The following is a 19,241-nucleotide window of genomic DNA, read 5'->3' on the forward strand; positions in this document are numbered from 1 at the left end:
GGAAGTATATTATTATTATTATTGTTATTTGTTTTTTAGGTAATTCTAATACTTAATCAAATCTCTATAAATTTAATAAAAATAACTATCTCTCGTCAAATCCAATTATTGGAATAACTCGCTAACTAGAGATACTAGGAACCTAAGACCCAATTTAAATTCTTAGTTACTTCGCTGGCTATATTTTGATATTAGTTTAATCTAATGAAACGGCTACTATCAAGGTAATACGGTCTAGGGAAGCTTTTATATATTCTAATTATTAAATTATATACTATCCTATACTACTAAAATCTATCTAGAGATTAAAAATTATACCCTAAAAAAGAATACGTAATACCCCTTAAAAACTTATAATAGACTAAATTACTAAAAAAATATATAAAGTACTAAAGAAGATAAAGAATAACAGCTTTATTAATCTATTTAGTACTATATTTCTTAAATAGATCAAAAAGTATACCAAAAATATCTAATAAAATAATATACCTACTATATAGAAGAAACTTATAGTAATTAATACTCTCTAAAATAAAATAAAAGCCCTTAAGGTAACTACTGAATTATTATTATTATCCAATACTACCTAAACCTATATGTCTATAACTTATTCTAGTATATTAAACTAGTAATATAATACCTATTATACTAGACAACTAGCTTCTCTCTCTACTAGTAGTAGCTTAACTATAGTATTATAATCTAATTGAGAAATTATAATTAAGATATCTAACTAATACTATTAAATATAAAAAACAACTATCTCTCGTCAAATCTAATTCTAAGAATAGCTCGCCAACCAGAGGCCCTAGGAACCTGAGACCTAGTTCAAATCCTTAGTTACTTTGCTAGCTAAATTTTGATATCGGTTTTATTTAATAAAATGGCTGCTGCTGAGGTAGCGCAATCCGGTGATGGTTTTTTATATATCCTAATCGTGGAATTTTATACTATCCTTTACCGTTAAGATCTATCTAGGGATTAAAAATCGTATACTAAAAGACTTATATCTCTCCGGAGCTTACAATATATTAAATTACTAAAGGAGTATATAGGGTACTAAACAAGATAGAGAATACTAGCTTTTCTAGTCTATTTAGTATTATATTCCTCTAGTAAATTAAATAGTATACTAAAAATACCTAATAAGATGATATACTTGCTATATAGAAAGTACTTATAGTAATTAGTATCCTCTAGAATAAGATAAAAGTACTTAAAATAACTACTAAATTATTATTATTATTATTAAATACTATATAAACCTATACTTCTATAGCTTATTTTAGTATATTAAGCTAATAATATAGTACTTACTATACTAGGCTACTAGCTTCTCTTTCTATTATTAGTTTAGTTATTTTTAGTATATTATCTATACTATTATAATTTAATTTGGAAATTAAAATTAAGATATCTAATCAATACTATAAGATAATATAAAAGTTGTCCTTTAACAAAGCTAGTAGATAAACTAAAGTAGATATAATAGATATTAGTTAAAAAAAGATAGTCTCTATTTCTAAGAGATAGCTATTACTTCTAGGTTATTTAGAAACTATAGTCTAATAATATAATATTGTATACTAATATAGCTATAGGTATAGAGGTCCTTTAGTATTATAATAATTAGTTAAAAGTATTTAGACTAGATATCTATACCTAATAGCTAATCTAGGATATAGTAATTTATAATATCAAGATATAAGAGATAAAGCTTATATTAGAGACGTAGATAGAGAAAGTAAGGAAGCTATAATACTAGAATATAGTAATATAAAGTACTAAAGAGAAGCTATTTAAAGAAAGATTATTTAAAATTATATACCTAAGGTAGCTTACTATCCCTAAAGACTACTAGTATTATATCTTAGTGGTTATAGAGATTACTAATCTTTAGATAACTAATAATATAATTAATCTAGGTATAGTCTAGAATAGTAAGCTTTACTATATTATAGCCTTTTACTAAGCTATCTAATAAAATAAGAGGTACTTACTATAGCTAAGGTAGCTATTACTAATATATTATATTACTACTATATACTACTATACTAGTAACTAAAGCCTAGCTTAATCTAGCCTAAAATTTTAGTACTATAGACAGAATAGATAGTAGTTGCCGGAAGCTAGTTAGATATATCTATCTATATACTATAGTTAGCTTTACTTCCCCTAAGCTATATAATATTTATAGATCTTTAGAAAAAGGGATATAAATATCTAAAGGACTCTAAGAATAAATCTAAGACTAGTAGTAGGGCTCCTTAGCCTATAGAGTCTAATATTATATTGGTTATTAATATCTAGAAGTAGGAGTATAAGTATATATAGCTATAAGAATAGGAGTATATATAAGAGTATTATATTTATCTAAATAATATATAATTAACTAAGATAGTAGAGAACCTAGAACTAATTAGTTATTTTCTAAGGCTTAGCTAGATCTCTATAGAAATATTTATCTTATATAAGAGAGCTTAAGTATATAGCTTAGAATAGCAAATAGAAGAAGATTTTATCTATTTTAATAACCTAATTAGCTTAAACTATTTATTATCTTCTACTTTATTATAGCTACTACTATATATATTAGATTCTATACTATCTCTATTAACTAATCTGATGATATTGTTCTCTAATATTTAGTTATATAGACTTAACTAATACTCAAAAGAGTCTATATTATTATAGTAGATATTTACAAAGCTTACTATATAGGTATTAGTCTAGATTAATAAAGTAATCTCTAAAGTAGGAGAGATCTATAATCTAGAAGACTACTCTAATTTCTTATAGAGCTTCTTATAGGAGGAATAAATTAATTCTAACTTATTTAATATAATATAAACTATAACATAGGGATAATATAGTTATTTCTTTATAACTAGAAGATATTAGATATAGATATAATTATAGTATAAAACTTATAGTAAAATATTCTTTTTAATACTATATACTAGTTAGTATTAAAATAGTTCTAACTATTATATCTCTCTATAAGGAAGAGGGAGCTTCTAGATATTATAATATAGATATCTAAAAATATTAATCCTATAATCTAGTCTAATTGATTTATAAACTATAACTATTAAATTCTAAATCTATATAGGAAAAAGACTAGTAATAAATAGATATATATCTTTATTTATAATCTTTATAAATAGCTAAAGAGCAGATTAGAGCTATTTTTTATTTTATAATAGGAGATCTAGATATAATAAGATAAATATATTATAGTAGGTAATATAAATATTTACTATAATTATATAAAAAGATATAGGAGTAAGAACTATATCTATAGGTAAAGATTTTATTATGATTATAGATAAATTAGAAATAGAGATAATTATAGGGAAGAATAGAATAATATAGAAGTAGTAATATAGTAAGAAAATATAATTATCTATTTTAGATCTTATATATATTAGTAGGAATCTTATTAATTAGCTTATTATTTATAGATCTATAGATAATATTAAATATAGCTTAGATTATTAATTAATATAGATATTTTTAGATATTAAAAACCTTTTTATTTTACTATAAGAATATAGAAACTAGTAAGTCTTAGATATTAAAAGACTTACTAAATTTATTATTGAAAATATATAATCCTAGCTGTTAAAATAGGTTACTATAGACCAGCTAGGATTAGAATTTAGTATATTTTTTATAGATAATATATCTATATTATTATTAAGGAGTATATCTTTTAGACTATCCTCTTCTTATAGATATAATAGGTTTTAATACTAATTACTAGGAGGTTATAAAGGATGTAAGATATCTTAAAAGAGTATAGAGCTAGTTCTATTAGTTAAATAACTAGATAATATATATTATTATATATAATCAAAAGGTGAAGCTTATTAAATAATAATTATATTTAATATATTAGTATAGGATACAATAAGCTATAGAAAATAGATCCTAGGAGCTCTAATAATTAATAAAATAGATATATAATTACCTAGGAGTATATAAGAAGAATATTATATTATTATAAGATCTTAGGGTGCGAACGGGCATATATTACTAAGTTAGGGGAAACGACAGTTAATATACATACACTGGTTAAACAAACATAGTAAACAGATAGGGCCTGATCACGTATAATCAGCTAACTATAATAGATAACAACAGATATAGATATAGATATTACTATATATAAATAAATATAATAGATCATAACATATAAAATATATAGGGAGAATTAAGTAAAAATATCTTATCCTCCCCTACTTAATCAAAGATTATCTTAATCTTAAGAATTTATATAGAGTAGTAGTATATAAAATACCTATAATATAATTATATATATAGAGGATTATAAATATTTATAATTTACTTTTAAAAGAGTGCTATACAGCTCAATTTTAGCTAATCCTAAATCATCTTATACAATAACTTATATTAGTATATCTAACTATATAGCAAATAGTCTAATTATATTATAGATATTATATAAGGGAATACTAATAATATTAAGGATTGTTATATAATTTATAGTACTCTAGGGGTATAGAGATAATAAAGCCTTATAAATTATTTTTCTAGCTTTTAAATCGATAGCCTTAGGCTTAATAGTAGTCTATTAATTATTTCTAGATAGTTATAGCAATAATATAATAAATAGTAAGGAAGAAAAGACCATAATAACAGTTTATATAAGGTTTTCTAAATAGTATTATAATTACTACTTCTAGTATTATAAATACCTATATTAGTCTAAGGCCTCTTACTTAGCTTCACAAAGCTTTCTATCTATAGGGACCTATATAAAGTATTAATCCCCCCCCCCCTAACTATAAGCCTTCTTTCTCTTTAACCTCTATTAGTTTAATAATTAGTATTACCTTATTATTATATTACCTTCTTTTAGTAATATAATTCTACTTATATTCAAAAAAAGCTTATTAACACTACCTTTTAGCTTATTTACTATCCTTCTTATATATTATTATTTTTTATACTCTCTTTCTTTATATAATTCTAGATTCTTATAGTATTACTTAAGCTAAATATAAGTTAATATCTTATTTCTTATAGAAATATTAGATATTCTACCCCTTAATATAGATATAATTATATCCTAGAACTTTAGTATTAGATCTTAATTTATAAAAGCTATTATATATAGTAAAGGTATTAATATATTTAGTAATATCTTCCTTCTTAATTTCTAATCTACTTCCGATCTTATACTTATTACTATACTAGTTATATATAATATAGATTAGTATAATATTAATAATATTAAAGTCAATTTAAAAAAATAAAGATATATATATATTACCTAATAAATCAGGATAGCTACCTCTCTATTATATATATACTATCTAGTAGATTATAGGCCTTTTCTTTTATATATAATTATAGTTCTTAATAGTAAAGATATTATATTTAGTAACTCTTATACTTTATATATATATAAGAATACTATAAATAGATACTCTTTCTATTAGAAACCTCCTAAGAACCTTATTTATTTTATATAAAATACTTATCTAACCTTCTATTATTATATCTCTTACTATCTAGTTAAAGATCTAGCTATAAAAGAGAATAATTATAATATAAAAGAAGCTTCTTCTCTTATAATTATACTATAAAAGTATTATATTACTATCTTTATATCTTCTTTTAAAAAGACTATATCTCCTATCTCTAAGAAACTATATATAACTATTCCTACTTTAGTAACTCTAGAGACTTTAGTTTATACTAAGTTAGTTCTTTCTTTTATAAGAAAGACCTAGAAAATCTAATCTCCTTTTTTTATAGCTTCTTTTTTCTCTTCTAGTCTAAAAAGATCTATTTATATTATTAATATTAAGTATTCTAATAGTCTAGTTTATCTAATAGACTAGTATTTTTCTCTATTAGATAACTATAATATCTACTATTACCTTAAAACTAGTAAGTTTAAACTAATACTAGTAATATATAATTAACTATCTTTAGTAGAGTCTTATTTAACCTATAATTATATATAAATTAAGATAGTTCTAAAAGAGAATAATATTATTAAGTATAATAAGAATAAAGCTAAGTTAAAAAAGAATCTTTTTATACTTAATATAGTTAAGACTATATCTTAAGTAGTTATTTTATCTATAAAGAAGGATAATTATTATAAGAGGAAGTTAGCTCTTAAAGAAGAACTTAAAGAGTTTATAAATATTATTTATAAAGAGTCTAATCCTTTTATTTATAATAATTCTAAACTTTCTATTTATAATACTTCTAATAATAAGCTTTTATTTAGTACCTTATCTAAATCTTCTATAACTTTTTTAAAAAAGACTATTATTAAATAATTTATTTATTATAATTAGCCTTATAAAGATATCTCTATATAATTTATACTACTTTATATTATCTTATAATACTTTATAATATTCCTAGGAATAATTTTTAATATTTTCTATTTATAATTTAATTATATTTTTTTTTCTATATTCTTAGTTAGTACTTAATAAATCTTATATATCTAATATAAATCTCTATTTTATCTCCTCTTTTCTTTTTATAGACTTTATAACTTAGTCTTTAGGATTATAATAATAAAAGGATTATCTTTTATTAGTATCCTTTTATATACTATTATAGTATATAGAATACTTCTTCTTAGAAGAATATCTTCTTCTATATCTATATCTTTATTTTTAGAGATATATCTAACTCTATCTATATCTTTATTTTTAGAGATATATCTAGCTTTATTATTATTATTTAAATCTAAACTTAACTCTTCTTATAACTCTTTAGGATCCTTCTATTTTAGATCTCTCTATATATATTAATATCTTATTATATATCTATATATTTTCTTATTAATATATTCTATAATTATATCCTCCCCTACTAAACTTTATTATATACTATTATAATAGAACTTATCCTACTTTTTACAAATAAAGATTAATAGATCTAAATAAATTAATAATAAAGTATTATTCTCTAGGATCTTCTAGATCTCTTTAAGTCTTTTTAAGTTTAAACTAACTTATTATATTATAGTTTAAATAACTTATAATATCTATAGTAACTTTAGATTATCTACTCTTACTTCTAGAAGTCTTAATCTATTTATAAGATTTTAGAGTATATAGTTAAATAGCTCTACTAAAGTATATATTCTAAAAATATAAACTACTAGAATATAATATAATCTAAACTATTTATTTTTAAATTTATTTATTAAATACTTTATTAGTATTTAGCCTAATAATCTATTAAAGTTTTCTATCTTCTTATTTATATATAGGTAGTATAGAGTAGTTATTTAATATTAAGTATTAAGAAGTTAGATATAGTATCTTATTACCTTAGCTAATAGATTCTAGCTATTATTAGTAATTATTTCTCTTAGTATACTATAATTTATAAAGATTTACTTATATATAAACTAATCTAAAGCTTCTTTTATAGCTTCTAGAATAGCTTATATAATAACCTAGCTAGTAGTATAATTAATTATAATAATAATCTAGTAATTACTATTAGATATATAAAGAAAATATCTAATTAGGTTAATACCTTACTTTTTAAATAAATAGATACTATTCTCTACTATATATTAAGCTACCTCTTATTCTAAACCTTTTTAAGGATTCTAACTAACTTAGTATTTAAAATATAATTTTATAATATCTTCTATATCCTTTTTTATATTTAACTACTATACTTATAGATAAGTAACTCTATTTATATCTAAATATCCTAAATAACTAAACTCCTTATAGAGATATAATAATTATTCTCTACAAAAAAAAGGTTCTAGATAAGATATATAATCTTTATCTTTATAGATAAAGATTAATTAATAATAAGCTATACTTATAGACTTTATTAGTAACTTTATATTATAATATAATAAGTTTAGAATAAACTTTTCTATAGCTTTTATAAGCTTCTTATTAATAAGAAGTATTTCTAAATCTAAATACTTTTCTATAGCTACTAACTATTCTTTTTCTAGGACTTTTATAACTATTTATTCTACTATAGTTAAGATTATAATAAGAGTAATATTCTAAATTAGAGAGAATAATATATTTATAGGGTCTTTATTAATAAAATCTAGCCTTCTACTAATAGTATTAAGAATAATTATCTCTTTACTTTTCTAATATTAAATCTTTAGATTATACTTTTAATACTCTATAACCTAGTAAGTAAGCTATTTACTATAGGTTAGTAATATTTATAAATATTATAAACCCTAGTAATTAGTTATAATAGTCATTTTCGTACTATTTTCTAGATAATAATCCTATAGATATAAGACCTTTTTATATATAAGATAATTCAATTCTATACCAGAAAGCTTATAATTATTAAAGGTTATAGGATAGAGTTTTCTATTTTTATTTACTTAGTTTAGAACTATCCTAATGGTCTATTTAGATATATTAGTCTTAATTATAAATAGTTTTATTAGGTTAGGTTAGATTAATATAGAAGTAGTAGTAATAAGGTACTTTAGTTATCTAAAAACCCTTTTATATACTAGCTGTGCCTTACCCTATAGTCTGGACACTAAACATGTGTACCCGCATTTGGTGTCCCGCAGCGCAATGCAATTCTCATTGTAATGTAATTTTTCTTTTTATATATCTTTATTGCTATAATATACTACCTTAACTATACCTGATTCTACTAAAACTGAGGTATCTTGTATAAATGAGGCTATGCAATTCGCTCGAAGCAAAAAAACGCCAAATTTACGTAAGGTCGCGCGGAAATTTGGCGTTAATTATAATTTGTTATAGTGTCGTATTAAACGGAATATAAGGCTAAAAATAGAGATAAAACTATTAAATTATACTCTAAATACCTAGTAGGAGAAGGCTTTAGGCTATTAGATAAAGGCTTTAGATACTTCTTTCCTCCTCTTAACGCTTATTATTATAGAATATTAGACTAATACTATATTGGCCTAGTCAAAGACACTAGATCGGACGGTTAGAAAAGATTAGGTATATTGTTATATTAGATATTTCCTAGATATAGAAATAAAGCTTAGAAGGCAAAAAATTATTGATTCTAAGTATCTAGGGTATATAGATATTGTAGAGCTATATTATTAGTATGATTTATTAGCTAAAGCTCTTAAAGATATAAAGCTATAGAATATCTACAATTTTGATAAAACTAGCTTTTAAATTGGGTAAGGAAGGACTTACTAAGTGTTTACTAGTAAACTAGGTAAAACTATAGACCTTTCTAATATAAAGTATAGTAAAAGGGTTATAGTTATAGAATATATTATAGCTAATAATTAGTGAATATAGTCCTTAATTATCTTTAAAGAAGTATATTATATAGAGTTATAGTATAATTACGAAATACCTAATAAATAGATAACTATAACTATAGAAAAAGGCTATATTATTGATAAGCTTACTATATATTAGATAGAAGAATTTGACTGAGAAATATATAGTTATATCCAAAAAGGAGAATAATATATTCTTTTAGTCAATAGCTATAGCTTATATCTAATATTTAAATTTCTTGATACTATAACTAAAGTAGGTATTAAAATCTTTAGATTTCTATTAAATTGAATAAACTATCTTTAATCTCTTAATAGTAAGCCTTTTTAGGCTTATAAGACTTATTTTAAGATATAAAATAACCTTATTTCTTAATAGGGTAGAGGTCTTCTTATATTAAAATTATTATTCTTAAATAACCTTTACTAATTTTATAATAAAGTCTTTATATCCTGGATATATTAGAATATCTTTTTAGATCGAGGAATTTATCTAGTTAATACAAAAAAAGTTTATAAAAGTCTTAAAAATACTCTTCCTCCTATCCTAGATATTAAAATTAATCTATTGGGAAAGAAAACATCCTCTTTAGAACCAGCCCTTTTATTATTAAGTTTAGAAAATATATCTTTAAAAACCTTTAGAGATATTAAAGAAAGACAGAAATATCTCTCTTCTCTTCTTTATTAGCCTGATTTAACACCTAAAAAGAAAAAAATACTTATATAGGTTCTAGATAAGTAAGAATTCTATTTTAATACCTTAGCTAATACTACAGCTACTATATAAGAAATAGCTACTATCTGAGCTCTATAAGAAAAAAAAAACTACTAGACGGCGTATTGTAGGCCTTAGTAAGGATAGTATAATATATATTAAAGATACTAAACATAATATAGCTAAGAGGAAGGTAAAAGAAGTTAAAAAAGATAAAAGACATACAGTAAGGGAGATAAAGAAAAAGTATAGTCTAGCGGCCCTCTCACATAAGAAAGTCGCTGAGATAGAGGCAAATATAGAGCTAATATATAATGACTTGGGAGAGGTTATTACTATTTGTGATTAATTCTAAATTGCTAAGAAAATTGTATATAAAGACAAAAAAATTGAATTGCAGTGAGAATTATATTACGCTGCGGGACACTAAATAGGGCCCTACTTATTTGGTATCCAGACTGTAGGGTAAGGTACGGCTACTAACTACAAAATTAGATAAAGCTTATCTTTTCAGAGCTACTTATTAGGCTTCTTTAATAATTTATATAGAGATATATAGATTCTAGTAAAATCCTTAATAAACTATTAATAATATATTATAAGTCCTAAGAATTGTTAGACTTTATATATATTTATAGGCCTTAGCTATAATATAATTATATTAATCTTTACTAATATTACTAAGACTTATCCTCCTCTAATATAGAACCTATAGAACTTAATATATTTAGTAGTAATCTTATATTTTCTTAATATAGTATATAACTAATATTCTCTTAGTATAGCTAATACTTTTTTAAGATACTTATAGTATTCTTCTATAGTTTTTAAGAGGATAAGGATATTATCTAAGTAAACTATAATAAATCAGCTAAGAAATAGTCTTAAAGTATTATTTATAATAAACTAGAAAGTAGTAAATATATTATAACGTATTCAGTAAGCGAGTGACGTATGTAAGCGAGTGACGCACCTACTATATATTATCTATTTTAAATACATTTTTCTTAACCAAAACACCATTAAATTAATTTAACTAACTAGCTTCTCTATCTAAGTATATTTCTCTTCTATATCCTAGCTTCCTATATATTCCATATCCTCGTTAGCCCTATATAGATAGCTATAAACCCTCTAAAACCTACTTATAATAGATATTAATATAAGCTATTTAGGCCTCAAATAGCTCTATATATAGCTCACAAACTTCTTAAACTAAGATATTACCTTTGTAAGCTATCTGCCTAATCGACCGAGTCCACTTTTACTTCTACTTCTTATTAGTAGTGTGTAATTCCTTAATTTCTTACGCTTATAGAATATAACTTTATATCTAGAGTTAGAAGTCTTTTATAAGCTGGTTTAATATATAATCTAATAGACTAGGTAGACTATAAGATTATATACAAAGTAAAGCTTTAATTGATAAAGCCTATCAATATAGTTTTTTCTCTATATAGGGAGTTTTTAGTATAAAATTTCAGCTTAATTCGCTATTTTAGCTTGCTAGGGGTATTAGGATTCAAAAATAAATATTAAGCTTTAAAAGTACTTAATCAGGTAAAAAAGATATTAAACTAGCTACCCCGAAGCTATTTTTAATAGTATTAGGTTTAAAAACCTTAATTTAGGCGTACAGATATATCTTAAGGAAATCAAGTTTATTAATATAGTTAATCCTAAGATATATCTTTATTTCAATAAGCTAACTATATAAGTACTTTAATACTACAAAACAACTAATATTAAGAGGCTATAAAAGATATAATAAATATATAGGTATATAAATTAGTATAATATTGTTTTTTTTATAGATTTCGTTAAATCTTAGGGTTAAATAACTTCTATAGTTGTTAAGTATCAAAAGTTAATACTAATCCTTTAACTATAAAAAAGTCGACAAAATAAAGAGCTTTTTAAGCCAATAAAGACTAATTTTATTAGAAGTCTAGCTATTTAGGCTTACTTCGAATCACTAATTATCCAGAAGGTTATTAAACTAAGATTCAATAAAAACCTTACCTTTAAAAATTATATATAGAGGTAAGACCCAACCTAAAGTATTTATATATTTAATTATAATTACCTACTTATAATTTCTAGATTATAAAAGCAATCACCGACTATAGTATTTAGCCCTTATAATAATTTTTATAATTACTATTAATCCTATTACGAAACCAATCTTATCAAAATTATAAACGTCGTTAGGATTAATACTATATTAAAGTATAGTTTTTTAAACAAGATTAAACTATTTACCAATAATTTTTAGATCTTCGTACTTTATATATTTATAATTATAGTACCTTAAGAACTAGTTTAATAGTTTAAGATATCTTTTTATAAAGTTATAAACCTATTTTTCTCTAACTGTTTAAATAGGGGTTATTCTATAAGTCTTAAGAAGAATATTTATAGTTTCTTATATAGTAGTCAGCCAGGGCGCTACTCTACAATTATTAAGTAATAGGATCTATTTTCAAAACGTTTCCTCTTCGATTTCTATTAATTTATATAAGTTGGCGCATAAATTCACACAGTTTTGAATACTATAAAGACGGCAGCGAAGTATTGGCTCCGATATATTAAAACAACATACTGCTTTACGAATAGCGCTAATTTCTTGGTTCTTTATAGCTTAAATAGCTAATAAGATCCTACCCTCTTACTTAATTGAGTTTCTTGAGATTTAGAGGCGAATTAGTAGCATAATAGGTAGTTGAATTAATTAAATACTAATTCATAGACGCGTTTTGGGCGGGGTGCGTTACTTGCTTATATACGTCACTCGCTTACCGAATACGTTATAGTCTAAATAGTATTATAATCTACTTATACTTTCTCTATATTATATTAAAAATAGTTTTTTTAATTAACTATACTCTTATTTAAACCTACTAGTACCTAGATATTAAATCTATCTTAAATATAATCTTAGTAGTATCTATATAATTAAGTAGATCTTAAATTTATAATAGTAGATAACTATTCTTTAATATTAATCTATTTAATATATAATAATCTATATATATCCTCTAGCTACTATTTGGTTTTATAATAAATATTATAGAGAATCCTTAAGTACTTATAGATAGTTAAATTAGATCCTTTTCTAATAGTTTAGATATTTATTTCTCTTATTTTTGTAGTTTTTACTTAGATAATATATATAAGTTAATATTAATAGATATAGTATCTCTAGTATATATATTATATAAGATAATCTATTCTAGTAGTAACTCTTATAATAATATTAACTTAAAGATATCCTTATATTCTTTTAGAATAATATAAATCTTTAGGTTCTTATATATAAGAATCCTAGATAACTTAGATATTCTAAACTTTTTTATTATCTTTAGATATATAATATACTATACTCTTTATATAAACTTATATTTTAGTTCTTTCTATATCTATCTAGTTAATATTAAATTTAGCTATAGGTTATTATTATTTAAGATATATTAATATTAATTATTAGTCTATATAATATATATTTAGTTATAATTATAAATCTTTATAATAGATATTTTCTAATAGATCTTAGGGTTCTAATACTTCAAGAAATCCTACTTAAGAATAAGTTTATATTCTAGTAAATTAAGTATCTATACTAAAATTATTATATACTAACTTCTAAGAGCTATTAGAAGATAAACCTTAAACCTTATAATAAGCTTTTTTCTATTAGATATTTAAATATATATATCTAAGTTTACTTTATAATAGTTAGGATATAAATAATTTTCTTAAGGAAGTTAATAGAAATAAAGATATAGAAAGTACTATAATTAAATAAGGTACAAATAGTTATATTTCTATCTTAGTTATATACTAAAACTTTATAGTATAATAAGAAATCTCCTATAGTATAGAGATCTATCTTAATATTAATAAGTTTAACTTTCTTCTTATATTTTTCTATACTCTCTAGTTTTTATAAAATAACTAAGATAGTAAGAACTATTAATACTAGGTCTAATAGATCTAGATCTATATATACTAATAATTTTAAAGTCTTTTTTATATAGCTAATAAAAGCTTTAATTATTTTAATTATCTTTAGTTTTTTAACTTCTTAGTATATCTAGAATTCTTATTCTAACTCTTCTTAAATAATTAATAATTCTACTTAATATACCCTTTCTTATTATAATTAAAATATATCTAAGTTTCTTTCTATTAGTTATCTTTTAATTTATTTATAGATTTAAGAATATCTAAGTCTATTATATTAAGATTATAGTAGTTACTATATAGATTACTACTTTTATTCTTCTTTTTTAGATAGCTAGTAATTATAGCTTCTTATTTAAACTATATAAAATACTTAATTATCTCTATAAGTCTTATTAAATAATTTTAGTTCTCTATCTAATATTTCTATAATTATATTTTTATATCCTTCTATAGGAATTAAATTAGAATAGTCTCTAGTATCTTAATTCTATATTTAGCTATAGTCTCTTAGAGATCTATTATATATTTAATAAAAATATAATCTCCCTAATAACTCTTCTAGAAGTAGTCTTATTATTTTTTATTACTAAGATATTCTAAGAACTTATATTTAATCTATATTTTATATACTATAAATATATAAACTTCCTAGCTTAGATCTATAACTATAATATATTACTTATAATATTTCTAAAACTAAGCTACTCTTCCCTTAAGAGCTCCATTAGCTTAAATCATCTTATTATATTCTTCTAGTTATACTCTAATAAACTATATCATCTTATAAAAGTAGTATTTATAGTTATAGAGATACTTATATATAGTATTATACTAAATTTAGCTATCGTATTTATTAATTATATAGATAATAATCATCTATTATAGTTAATATATTCTAGTCTTTTCTTTAGTAAAATTAAATGTACTAACTCTTCTTTTTCTTTATAGTAAAGTTCTTCTAAAGATAATAAGTTCTTACTATATTCCTCTTTTTACTTCTCTTAGAGATAACTATATTATAGTTCTTAACTACTAGTCTCTAGTTTTACTTAGAAGGATATCCTAAAATAGTATGATTAATATAATACAATATAATAGCTTAAATATAAAGCGTTAATATATATAGATCTATAGGATTTACTATATCTTACCTATATTTAGAGTCTTAACTGTCTAATCACAATAATTTATATTTATTCTATAAACTTTAGCTTCTAAATTCTCTTAGATAAAAACTATATATATAGTATTAAGCTTCTATATACTATCACCACATTAAGACCCTTTTGACAAACCTTATCGCCTTTCGAATCATTTTTTCTAGGGTTGTATAGATATTTATATTACACCCCTAGCAGCCCCTAATAGACTATAAAAGGTATTATTTTTAAAATAATACTACTATATAAGATCTTAGGATACGAACAGGTATATATTACTAAGTTAGGAGAAACAATAATTAATATATATACACCAATTAAACAAATATAGCAAATAGATAGGGCCTGATTATATATGATCAACCAACTATAATAGATAGCAACGGATATAGATATAGACGTTACTATATATAAACGAACATAACAGATCGTAATATATAAAATATACAGGGAGAATTAGGTAAAAATATCTTAATTACTAAAGTTACTAGAAGGAGATCTTATAGAAATATTGAAAGTTAAAGCTAAAGCCTTTTAAATAATCTTTTATCCTATATTCCTAGAGTCTAATCTAACTAATATTAAGAGAAAATGTATTCAGTAAGCAAGTAATATATGTATAAGCAAGTGACGTACCTACTATATATTATCTATTTTAAATACATTTTTCTTAACCAAAATACCATTAAATTAATTTAACTAGCTAGCTTCTCTATCTAGGTATATTTCTCTTCTATATCCTAGCTTTCTATATATTCTATATCTTTACTAGCTTAACGTAGATAGCTATAAACCCTCTAAAATATATTTATAATAAGTATTAATATAGGCTATTTAGGCTTTAAATAGCTTTATATATAGCTTATAAACTTCCTAAACTAAGATAATACTTTTATAAGCTATCTACTTAATTAACTTAGTCTATACTTACTTCTACTTCTTATCAGTAGTATATAATTCCTTAATTTCTTATACTTATAGAATATAACTTTATATCTAGAGTTAGAAGCTTTTTATAAGCTAGTTTAATTATAATCTAATAGACTAGGTAGACTATAAGATTATATATAAAGTAAAGCTTTAATTAATAAAGTCTATTAATATAGTTCTTTCTCTATATAGGGAGTTTTTAGTATCAAATTTTAACTTAATTTACTATTTTAGTTTATTAGGGATATTAGGATTTAAAAATAAATATTAAGTTTTAAAAGTATTTAATTAGGTAAAAAAAAGTATTAAACTAGCTATCCTAAAGCTATTTTTAATAGTCTTAGGTTTAAAAGTCTTAATTTAAATATATAAATATATCTTAAGAAAATTAAGTTTATTAATATAGTTAATCCTAAGATATATCTTTATTTTAATAAACTAACTATATAAATACTTTAATATTATAAAATAGCTAATATTAAGAGACTATAAAAGATATAATAAATATATAGAAATACTTTAATATTATAAAATAGCTAATATTAAGAGACTATAAAAGATATAATAAATATATAGGTATATAAATTAGTATAATATTGTTTTTTTCACAAATTTCGTCGAATCTTAGGGTTAAATAACTTCTATAACTATTAAAAATTAAAAGTTAATACTAACCCTTTAACTATAAAAGAATTAATAGAATAAAGAGCTTTTTAAGCTAATAAAAACCAATTTTATTAGAAGTCTAGCTATTTAGGCTTACTTTAAATTACTAATTATCTAAAAGATTATTAATTAAAGATTTAATAAAAACCTTATCTTTAAAGATTATATATAAAGATAAGATCTAACCTAAAGTATTTATATATTTAATTATAGTTACTTACTTATAATTTCTAGGTTATAAAAGTAATTACTAACTATAGTATTTAGTTTTTATAATAACTTCTATAGTTATTATTAATCCTATTATAAAACTAGTCTTATTAAAATTATAAATATTATTAAGATCGATACTATATTGAAGTATAGTTTTTTAAATAAGATTAAACTATTTACTAATAATTTTTAGGTCTTTATACTTTATATATTTATAATTATAGTATCTTAAAAACTAGTTTAATAGTTTAGGATACTTTTTTATAAAGTTATAAACCTACTTTTCCTTAATTGTTTCAATAGGGGTTATTCTATAAGCCTTAAGAAGAATATTTATAGTTTCTTATATAGTAGTTAGCTAGGGTACTACTCTATAATTATTAAGCAATAGGATCTATTTTTAAAGTATTTCCTCTTTAATCTCTATTAATTTATATAAGTTAGTATATAAATTCATATAGTTTTAAATACTATAGAGATAGCGGTGAAGTATTAGCTTTAATATATTAAAATAATATATTACTTCACAAATAGTACTAATTTCTTGGTTCTTTATAGTCTAAATAACTAATAAGATCCTATCTTTTTACTTAATTAAGTTTCTTAAGATTTAGAGACGAATTAGTAGTATAATAGGTAGTTGAATTAATTAAGTACTAATTTATAGATACGTTTTAGGTAGGATATATTACTTACTTATATACATTACTTACTTACTAAATATATTAGAGTTATATTATACTAATATCCTATTATAACCTCTATAAAAAAGGATTAAATACTACTTTACTAGAGAGTAAAACTAGTATTACTAATCTATAGATATAAAATATTATTAGGATAGTAAGAAGGCTAAGTAGAAGATAAATTAGCCTTAATATTTAACTTCTTCTATTACTTAATAATAAATATAGTATATACTTCTATAGCTTAGTCTATATTCTATAAATTAAAATAGAGCTTATAACTAGAAAAATAAATAGAGATTATCTTTTAAAAAGATACTAGGAGATAAGTAGATCCCCTTATAGCTATAGCTTTACTTTCCTTATTCTAGATAGATATAGTATTATTAATAACTACTATAGTAGTATTATTACTTTAAACTTTATATATCTAGTTAAGAATTAACTAAAGCTAATATAAATTACTATAAATTCTATAAGATATCTAAGATAAATTAGTACTAAATTAAATATAACTTAGAGAAGAACCTTATCTAAAAACAATTTTTACTATACTTCTTATATAAAGTATAAGTAATTAAGTTTATGTAATCCTAGTTACAATAGATCTTAAGAATAGTATCTTTAGAAGGGTAAAAAGCTGTTTCAGCGATATATCTGATATAGAATATAAAAGAAGAATATATAATTCGATTATAAAGAGGGCACAAGCTAGTAGAAGTACTAGCAATACTCCCTATAATATTCCTATTACTTCTAATACTCTTATTATCTCTATTATCTCTATTATTGTTACCTTTACCTCTAGCCTGATCTTTACCTCTAGTGTATAACAACTATTATAATAAGGAGGATCCCCGAAAACACTAGAAGCAGTAGCCTTAGATATATTAAAAAGAAATAAGATAAAAGCAGAGAGTAAGAAAATAGAGAGTTGAGAATTAAGAGCTGAGAAAAGGGAAAAGATAAGAGTTAAAAAGACGGGAGAGAAGCTTTTATCTTAAGGATATTAAAGAAACTATATTACTTTATTTATATCTATATATAAAGACACCTAAAGCAGTATTAGTCCTAGAATCTTTGTTTAATATAATATTACTAGATACAAATAGTTCAATTAAATATAAGTTATATAGATAGTTAAGTCAACTATTATTAAAAGGGAAGGATAAATTATCATAGGATTCCTGAATCCCTTCAGATACAATTTAGGTATGATTTATAACTACTCCGTAGATAAATCTATCTTAATACACCTACTAATATATAACTATCCTAAATCCTAGTAAGCTCTAGTAATATTAAAATATATAAACAATAACTATAATTCTTGTTCTACAAGAATTAGTTCTATATATTAACTATTCTATTTGATCTCTACTATCCGATATCCTTACCTAGTCATAGGTCTCTAGCCTAACAACTTAGTAACCATAATATAAACTATTAGAATATAATACTTACTATTAGATATATAAGAAACGTATCTAATTAGGTTCATATTCTACTATTTAAATAGATAGATACTATTCCCTACTATATATTAAGCTATCTCTTATTCTAAATCTTTTTAAGGATTCTAACTAGTTTAGTATTTAGGGTATAATTTTATAATA

Source organism: Penicillium angulare (assembly GCF_028827245.1).
Source record: "Penicillium angulare strain IBT 27051 chromosome Unknown utg000004l_segment0_segment0, whole genome shotgun sequence".
Taxonomy (NCBI): domain Eukaryota; kingdom Fungi; phylum Ascomycota; class Eurotiomycetes; order Eurotiales; family Aspergillaceae; genus Penicillium; species Penicillium angulare.